The sequence below is a fragment of the Psammomys obesus genome, unplaced genomic scaffold (assembly GCF_907164565.1).
Source record: "Psammomys obesus unplaced genomic scaffold, mPsaObe1.curated_primary_1811, whole genome shotgun sequence".
NCBI lineage: Eukaryota > Metazoa > Chordata > Mammalia > Rodentia > Muridae > Psammomys > Psammomys obesus.
Window position 1 is genome coordinate 4,342,810 of NW_026596427.1, and position 9,944 is coordinate 4,352,753.

General features: G+C 43.8%; 1 pseudogene; it reads right to left on the bottom strand.

Moving 5' to 3' along the window:
- Positions 1–186: 186 nt before the first annotated feature.
- Positions 187–8,954, bottom strand: LOC129669537 (protein FAM3C-like; annotated as a pseudogene).
- Between the last annotated feature and the right edge of the window lie 990 nt (positions 8,955–9,944).

Genomic DNA, 9,944 nt, shown 5'->3' on the forward strand with positions numbered 1-9,944 from the left:
GATTTGCTCCAGATGAGGGCTATTTACAAAGGTAGCCACTTATGTTAGCTATAAGTAATCCCAGAATCAACTGCCACGGTCTTGGTCATGGGTATCCTGGATGGCCTCATGCTACTAAAGTATGTATACGGAGCAGTTGCTTTCCAGCTCTCTTCAAAGTGCATTCCTCCACTCTTCAAGTTCACTTCAGTCTTGCTTCTGGGAGATGCATCCTTTCATCTCCACCTGTTATGCCAGGTTCACGGGACCCTCAGAGACCACCAGGAGACAACTCGATGCAATTGCAAGAGAGCTTTATTGCGAGAGCGATCGAACTCGGGACCCAAATCTCACTGGAGCAGCAGTAGAAAAGTGGAACCCCGAGTTCTGGGGGAACAGGATTTTTAAAGGGAAAGTCTGTGAGCCGGGAGTTTCCATGGCAGCAAGCAGGGGGTCACAAGCCTTGGTGTTACAGAATTGGGTGAAGTTTAGCAGGACAGGGTGACCTTTTCTGAGGCACACAATCACAATGGCTAAGGCATATAATCACAATGGCTATTTTTCTAAACCACTTGTGAAACATTGGGGAGAATTTTCCCACCCAATTCTCAACCGATTCCCATTGATTATTGCCAGGGAGTTTGTCTCTATTTTCTATGAAGCATTTATTCTGTTATATTTCCTGGAGGCTGTTGCTAGGAGAGTTAACTTTGTTTTCTGCCAGGTGTACATTCTGTGATATTTCCTGGTACCTGAATTCAGTTCCCAGTCAAAATCTTTATTTCAAAATGGAGTTATATTCTGGTTAACTTACACTCTTCATCTCCCCCTTTCCATGTAACTGAAGAGGCCAATCTTGGGCTCTTACAGTTCAAGGTCATCTCCAAGCTGTTGGTATTGGGACCTCATTACCATTAATTGTATAATTCCAAGTCTTTGTTTAATATATCTCAATAATTTATTCCGTATGCATGGTCCAACAGTGATTAAAAGCAAAAGAAAATAAGAAGGGACCCTAGCAAGGTAGAAATTAAAGTAGTAAACCATGGGGAGGCATCAAACCAAGTTTCAAAACAACTTTGGCTTGTCTCTCCTTGTTTTTTTTTTCTTTCTTCTAGTCCCTTTCTTATTTTCGCCATAGAGTTTTTGACTACCCCTGAATGATCCACATAGAAGCAACATTCTTCCCCTAGTGCTGCACATAATCCTCCTTGCTGTAAATATAACAAGTTTAGACCTCTTCTATTCTGTAATATCACTTCAGCCAGTGAGGATAATGACTACTGTAAATGAGTAACTGAGTTTTCAAATTGCTTAATATCTGCATCGATTGAGTACCTCAACTCATTGTAATACTAATTTTGCATCACTAAAGATGAAATACTTGTCCCAGCACCTGCCAATCCCAGTCCCAATAGAACAGTTAAAGTTATGGCAGTGATTGGCTCTCTTTTTATTCTTTGGGGTACTTTTTCATTATCATATTGGCTAAGAATCTCTTCTTGTGAGTGATAAATCAGCCGGGGCACTAATTGAACTAAAACACAATAATCATTATGATCAGACAATATTTTGCCATTGACACAGGAAGTCAGCCCTGATCCACAGGCCCACCATCCCTTAGGGGGAAGGATCAGGTATTTATCATCCGAGGCAGTTACTCTCTCAGTTTTGTTGCATAATTCTTGAAAAGGAGCTGGTACTTTTCCTAGGCAGACACCTTGCCCTTTTATATATTGTAAAGTCATTCTGGCATTTCCTTTCTGCTGCCATCTACAGTCCTTAGCCTCTCCAATAATATAACTATCAATGAGTGCTATTCCCTCATAATAAGGGGGCCTAACATCATAACATAACGATCAGGAAGAAGTAAGTTCTGGTTGAGATGCATTTAAAATCTGAAAGTATTCAGCATCATTGACCAAAGGGGGTCATCAGAGTCTGAAGGGGGCCTTATTGAGGTGGAACTAACCAGAGCCTTAGCGTTTGCGGGGGCTGGAGCCATGGTAGGATTTGGCTTTGGAGGTGCCGGTCTAGGTGCTAGGACATCATTAGGTCCCATAGCCACAGGGTGGTCAATGGTACTGGGCGGTGTGACTTACAATTTAATTGTAAAAATGAATCCATGATCATATTCGGTCTGGTATAACCTAAGACTCCAGGTTCTCCCAGTTTCCCAGGAGTGGAAGGCTTTACCTTTGTCAGTGAAGTTTACCAGTACTGTATTACAAAACAGGGTGTGGCATTTTTTAAGTAGTGGATTAGCACTTAGGTCCATTCTTGAAACTGAAATCAGGTCATTCTCTGGGAGACACCAGGGCACAGTGCCTGTGGATTCACACCCCCAGCTTGAACAGAAAAATTTATCTGCTTCCCCACAGGTGCTAACACCATATTTTGATCTCCATTCCACAGGAAATCACCCAGTCAGTGCCAGTCTCCAAAGTCAATTTAGTTAATGTCTCTTTTAATGTTCTATTCATCCTCTCTACCTGTCTTGAATTTTGGGGCCTATATGCACAATGCAATCTCCACTCTGCCCCAATAAACTTAGCCATATTCTGACTTACCTTTGACATAAATGCTGGTCCATTATTTGACCCTATCATGTGAGGAAAGCCATGCCTAGGCAAAATGTCCTCCAATAACTTCTTTGCCAAAGTCTGGGCAGTCTCATCTTTGGTGGGAAAAGCTTCAGTACATCCTGAGAAGGTATCCACGAACACCAGCAGATATTTGTAGCCATATTTTCTGTGAAATCAACTTCCCAATAAGCCCCAGGTCTCTTACCTCGAAGACAGGTCCCTGGATGTTGTGATTGGTTGGTAGCATTAGTCAGTTGACAAGCTTTGCAGTTAGTCACAGTGTCATCTATAGTCTTATGTATGTCCCGGAATGTTACTTTTGATTGCCGGACAGCATCTGCCATTCTCTTAGATCCCATGTGGGTAACTCTGTGAATCTTTTTAAGGATTGTTCTGGCTAGAGAGTTTGGCAGGATCAACGTACCCTCAGATGAGTGCCACCATCCTGCTAAGCATTGACTCATGGGCTGGTTTCTTGCCCATTGGATCTCCTCTTTTGTGTACCGGGGTGCATTTGGTAAGTTTGGATCAGGTGGTTCTGGTAGTATAGCAGCCAAAACATCAGTTGTTTCCTGTAGTGTAACACTTTTGGCTGTTCTGTCAGCAAGGTTATTTCCCATTGCTATCTTAGTATTATTTCTCTGATGTCCAGGGCAATGCATAATGGCTAACTTTTTGGGAAGCCATAAGGCTTTTAGGAGCTGAAAGATCTCCTCCTTATTTTTGATTTTTGATGGTTTTTACTTCTGCTGTGAGGAGTCCCCTCTCCTGATATATAGCCCTGTCTACGTGGGCGGTGGCAAAGGCATAATGACTGTCTGTGTATACATTGATAACCAGCCCTTTGCCCATAGTCAGATCTTGAGTCAAGGCTATTAATTCAGCCCGTTTGGGCAGATGTTCCTGGAGAAAGAGGTTGAGCCCATATTTACCTCAGTCTCAGTTGTTACTGCTGCACCTGCCCTCCTCTGACCCTCATGAATGAGGCTGCTTCCGTCTGTGAACCAAGTGTGGTCAGCATTTTGCAAGGGTGTATCCTTAAGGTCCTCACGAATGCCATGTGCTCGAGCCAAAATTTCTTCACATTGATGCAGAGGCCGTTCCAACTCTGGGTCTGGCAGGAGGGTTGCTGGATTCAAGGAGGCAGGGGGCTGAAAAATGACTCAACCAGGATTAATTAACAAAGTCTGATAATGAGTCATACGGGCATTACTCAACCATCGATCGGGTGGTTGTTTAAGTATCCCTTCTATGTCATGGGGGGTGGTTACAATCAGATTTTGGCCCAGTGTCGATTTGTCTGCGTCCTTAACCAGGAGTGCAGTTGCTGCAATGATTTGAAGGCATGGTGTCCATCCAGCAGCCACAGGATCAAGTTTCTTAGACAGGTATGCTACTGGTCTTTCCAAGTGCCAATGTTTGTGTCAGCACCTCTTTTGCCACTCCATTGTTTTCATCCATGAACAAGTGGAAAGGCTTGGCTATGTCGGGTAGCCCAAGAACTGGTGCTGACAACATATCTCATTTGAGTTGTTCAAATGCCTGTTGCTGTTCTGCAGACCATTCAAAGTCCTTGGTTCCTTTGGTGGCTTCATAAAGGGGTCTAGCTATTTCCACAAACCCAGGTATCCAAAGTCTGCAAAAGCCAGCTGACCCCAAGAATTCTCTCACCTGACTTGTAAGTGGAGGAATACTGAGGACTGTTTTCTTTCCAGCACCCAATAGCCATCTCTGTCCCTATGTTAGAATATAGCCCAAATATGTCACTTCAGTCTCACAAAGTTGTACCTTTCTAGCTGATGCTCGATAGCCCAAGTCCCCCAAGGTCTGCAAAAGTCTCTGTGTACCTTCCAGACAAGCTTGCTCTGACTTTGCTGCTACTAGGAGATCATCAACATATTGAATTAAAGTAATATCTGGATTTTCTTTTCGGTACTCACCCAGATCTTCATGGAGGGCTTCGTCAAAGATGGTGGGAGAGTTTTTAAATCCTTGTGGCAAACGAGTCCATGTTAATTGTCCATTTATTCCTCTCTCAGGGTCATTCCATTCAAAGGCAAAATACTTTTGGCTCTTGGGGGCTGATAATAAGCTGAAGAAAGCATCTTTTAAATCTAATACTGTATACCAAGTCTGCTCAGGTGACAAAGAACTCAGAAGAGTATATGGATTAGGCACTGTTGGATGTATATCCATTATCTGCTTGTTGACTTCCCTCAAATCCTGGATGGGGCGATAGTCATGTGTATGAGGCTTTTTTACTGGTAGTAAGAGAGTATTCCAGGCTGACTGGCATGGCCTTAAAGCCCCCTCAGCCAGCAGTTTTCGAATGTGAGGAGTTATCCCTTTTTGAGCCTCTTGGCGCATGGAATATTGAGGTATTCGAACGGGATCTGCCCAAGGCTTAATTTCAACAAACACTGGGGGTCGGTGTTTTGCCAATCCCATTCCTCCAGTTTCTGCCCAGGCTTGGGGATATCATGCCAGCCATGTCTGCAAGTCACTTGAGGGGGTAATTGGCTCTTCAAACAATCTATATTCCACTGCAGAGGCTAAGTTTAGAGTCAACACCTGTATTGGGTTGCCTTTTTCATCTAAGAGCTGAGGCCCTTCTGATTTGAAATGAATTTGAGCTTTCGTTTTGGTAAGCAGGTCCCTCCCCAACAGCGGATAAGGACACTCTGGAATTACCATGAATGAATGGGTTACTCGGCCCTTTCCTAGGTCCACCGTTCTTTGGGTAGTCCATGGATATTGTTTCATACTGGAGGCCCTTTGGACCAAAGACCTTTTTGATGAGACTGGTCCTTCAGGTTTCAGGAGCACTGAATGCTGAGCTCCAGTATCTACTAAAAAGTCCAAAGGTTTCCCCTCCACTCTCAGAGTTACCCTAGGTTAGGGGAGGAGATCTGGACCCAATCACCCTCAGTTTTCTCCCAAAGCCAGGACCTTAGTCTGGGACCTGGGTCCCTTATGAGGGCAGTTTTTAGCCCAATTCCTTCCTCCTTGCAGTATGCACGTTGGTTCTTACCTAGTGGTGGTCTGCTTAGTCCCTTGGGTCCTTTGTCTTGAGCTATCCACTGAAGTTGGCGCCTCCTTTCGCTGGGGTCCGAAACATTGTTGGCCAATAGGACTTGTGCCAGATCCCGGTTTAAAGCCTTTCCCGTTTTTAACTGCTTTTCCTCAGAGCTGTTCCTGTTATTATACACTCTCTCAGCTATCTGAATAAAATCTTGCATTGTCATCTGTCCTATTCTTTCCTGTTTCTGCATTTTTTTTTTTTTAATGTCTGGAGCGGACTGGTTAATGAAAGCCAAAGCAACCGTACCTGTATGTTCAGGCTTTTCTGGATCTCTATGTGTATATCTGAGAAAGGCTTCACTAATTCTCTCCAGGAAGGTGGCTGGGCTCTCATCCATTCCCTGCCTGACATCATATACCTTGGCCTTGGCCAAATTAGTGGGCTGTCTTGCAGCTGCTTTGAGACCTGCAAACAGAGCTTGACAGTAGACTAGGAGACACTCTCTACCTTCAGCCGTGTTGTAATCCCAATTGAGCCTCCTGTAGGGAAAGTAATCATCAATACAGGCTTGATTTGTAGTTGGAATTCTTGTAGAGTCTGGGACATGTTTTTGCACCTCTGAAATAATACGTCCCCGCTCCTCTGCTGTAAACAAAATTTGTAAAAGCTGCTGGCAATCATCCCAGATGGGCTGATGGGTGAAAAGAACAGTTTCAAGGAGATCAATCAAATCTCTAGGGTTGCCAGAGAACTTGGCATTCTGAGTTCTCAAGTTATAAAGATCTGATGTGGCAAAAGGCCAATAATGGTGAGGTTGATTGCCATTATCATCTGGTGGTCCCGTGGCCCATAGGGGAAGGACCGTGGAATCTGCCTCTGTCACTCCAGAGGGAGAGACTGCTCAGTGGCTCCAGGTCCTCTGCACGGGGCCAGATGGTGGTAAAGTGTCTGGCCCTGAAGGAGCCGATTGAGGGGTGGGAGGAGGTCTATATGGAGGGGGTGGAAAAATGGCTTCCTCTGGAGTTCCATACTGCAAAATAGGGTGAAGGGGAGCAGAGGGAGTTGAAGGGGCACCTTTGGGATCCTTTTTCTTGTTCTCAGTCACCAGAGCAGTGACCTCTGTTTCTGGAGATTCTATGGAAAGAGAATTGTTAGTGGGAATCAGAAAGGGCTTAATCCATGGAGGTGGATTCTTCCAAACTACAATATATGATCTGGGTGCCCGCATGCTTTCTGAAAAACTCTATCTTCCACTGCTAAGACAGTGGGAAGGTGGAAGGTTCCTTCTGGTGGCCAGCCCACATTGAAGGTGGGCCATTCCGAGCTGCAGAAAGTCATCATTTTTCCTTTCCTCACATCAATTGAAAGACCATGAGCTCTAGCTTTAACCTCTCCAAAATGAGTCAGAATCAAGTCAAGGGGTTTGGAAGTAGTCTGTCCCATATTGTCAGTCAGTCTATTCGTCAAGATAATTTAAGAGAACGCAGAAGAAGTAAGGAGAACAATTTCAACAAATAGTAAATCACTCATGCACAAAAAGAACTGGAAGTCTCAGACAAAAATGAAACCAAAGGCAACAACTTATAGCCTATACCTGGCCTAACATTCCGGGACAAAACTGAAATCATAGAAATGAAAACAGCCGCAGTTTTAAACAAAAGTAAAATCAAGAACTCTCAAGTAGACACAAAACCATAAACAATTAATCACAAAAAATAAACAGTAACTCCGGGCACAACACCAAGGGAAAAAAAAAAAATTAATCACACACAGAAACCAAGTAACACTGAAAACCTGGACTTCTCTGCCACAGAAGTTCCAGGAAACCGATCTTCACTCTGGAGGCAGAAACAGATCCTCACTCCAGTCCCCCTATCCCAGGGGTCCAGAGGAGGCAGAAATTCCAGGACAACAAAACGTCTTTTGAAGCCCCCACAGCCTAGGCCCCGACATATCTGTCATACCTAATCTGGCTGCTCCTGTAAGCACCTCGAAGTTTTTCAGGATAAGAAACAAAGAATAAAAGCAAACAAACAATTAAACCAGACGGACAACATAGAAGACATTACACTTACCCGTGGGACTAAGATCTCCAGGTCAGGAGTCCTAGAAGTCCCAAGGCATCCCGGATGGACGAGCCCCCAAATGTTATGCCAGGTTCACGGGACCCTCAAAGGCCACCAGGAGACAACTCGATGCAATTGCAAGAGAGCTTTATTACGAGAGCGATCGAACTCGGGACCCAAATCTCACTGGAGCAGCAGTAGAGAAGTGGAACCCCGAGCTCTGAGGGAACAGGATTTTTAAAGGGAAAGTCTGTGAGCAGGGGGTTTCCATGGCAGCAAGCAGGGGGGCACAAGCCTTGGTGTTACAGAATTGGGTGAAGTTTAGCAGGGCAGGGTGACCTTTTCTGAGGCTCACAATCACAATGGCTAAGGCATATAATCACAATAGCTATTTTTCTAAACCATATCTGAAACATTGGTGAGAATTTTCCCACCGGATTCTCAACCGATTCCCACTGATTAGTGCCAGGGAGTTTGTCTCTATTTTCTATGAAGCATTTATTCTGTTATATTTCCTGGAGGCTGTTGCTAGGAGAGTTAACTTTATTTTCTGCCAGGTGTACATTCTGTGATATTTCCTGGTACCTGAATTCAGTTCCCAGTCAAAATCTTTATTTCAAAATGGAGTTATATTCTGGCTAACTTAAACTCTTCACACCACCTCAGGCCATCTTTCATACTTGTTTGTATCCTTATTGTTCTTTATGTGCTGTTCAAATGGGCTTTTTGTATTAATGTCCTTCCCACTGCAGAGGATCCAGTTATCTTGAAAACCAAGACTAGTGATGGAAGTGCTCCCCAGCTCAGCAGTGAGCCACCATGCCTCCTCAGTGAGTTTAGTTGCTCCATCATACTATGTTGCCTTTAATACTACTGTCCCATCTTGAATGGTCTTCAGAAACTCAATGAATGGGCCATATCTCCTCCCGACATGTCAAAACATTTGATTTCTAACAACTACCCCATTTTTCCATTTACCAAGCCAACATTTATTCCTCTTCCAATGTTATTCTTAACACCACTCATCAAAACTTGGTCTTCCAGACAGATTGTGGGGCCTAGCACATTGGCAACTCCATTAGCCATTTTAAAAGCAAAATTCCTCTCTGGGTACGTTTTTGAGATTCTCCATTTATAACTGGCAGACTTCGTAGAACGAGTGGCTGAGTCCAGCACGGATCTAGCAAATAGATTTCCTAAGCTTGCATCCATTTTAATTTCAAATACTTGAGAAATAACATAAAACGTTAGTAAAAATACTGCCACAGCCACCACCAACTTTGTGGCTCTTGCTACCATCATTTTTCCTTTTACAGTCTACGACACTTCTCAGGTCCCGCCTGTGGCCTTCAGTCCTTCTTGAGGCCAATGGGATCCTCCACCACCTCCTCATCATGCCTATTGTTCACTGCCTTCCTCTGGCTCCCCTATCCTCTCCAGCCCAACCATGGCCATGGAGGAAGCAAGCTTGCCCTGTGTCTCTTCCCCATGCTTCCAGCCCTGGCCCAACTTGATCTTTTTTTTGATGATCTTTTTTGATATGCTCTTAGATTCTGTTGCAAGTATTATATAGAGATATTTTGCATCTATATTCATAAGGCAAATTTTCTTTCTTTCATAATTATATGGTTTAGTCATCAGGGTAACTGTTGCCTCATAAAAACTATTGGGCAATATTCCTCATTCCTTACATTTCTGTTTTGTGAAATCCTTTGAAGAATATTGACATTAAATATTTTTTGTAAGCTTGACAAAATTCTGCACCAAAAGCAACTAGCCCTGTACTTTTCTTTCTTGATAAGAATATCTTGATAAGAATATTCTTGATAAGAATATCCTTTATTAGGTTAGGGAAATTTTCTTGATAATTTTTTTTGATAATTTTTTTCTTGATAAGAATATTCTTTTTTAAATTTTTATTAATTACACTTTATTCATTTTGTATCCCTCCATAAGCCCCTCCCTCCTCCCCTCCCGATCCCACCCTCCCTCCCCTTTCTGCATGCATGCCACTCCCCAAGTCCACTGATAGGGGAGGCTCTCCTCTCCTTTCTGATCTTAGTCTATCAGTTCTCATCAAAAGTGGCTGCATTGTCCTCTACTGTGGCCTGGTAAGGCTGCTCCCCCCTCAGGGCTTGCAGGGAGAACCTCTTAGACAATCCGGAGGCCTTCCAGATGAGCTCCTAGGAGGATACAGGGATGGATATTGCTGAAATCCGTGGTGGAGGAGGTTATGGAAACTGGAGAGGCCACCCTCTAACCAGACAGGACTTCTGGTGAATAGAAAGGAAC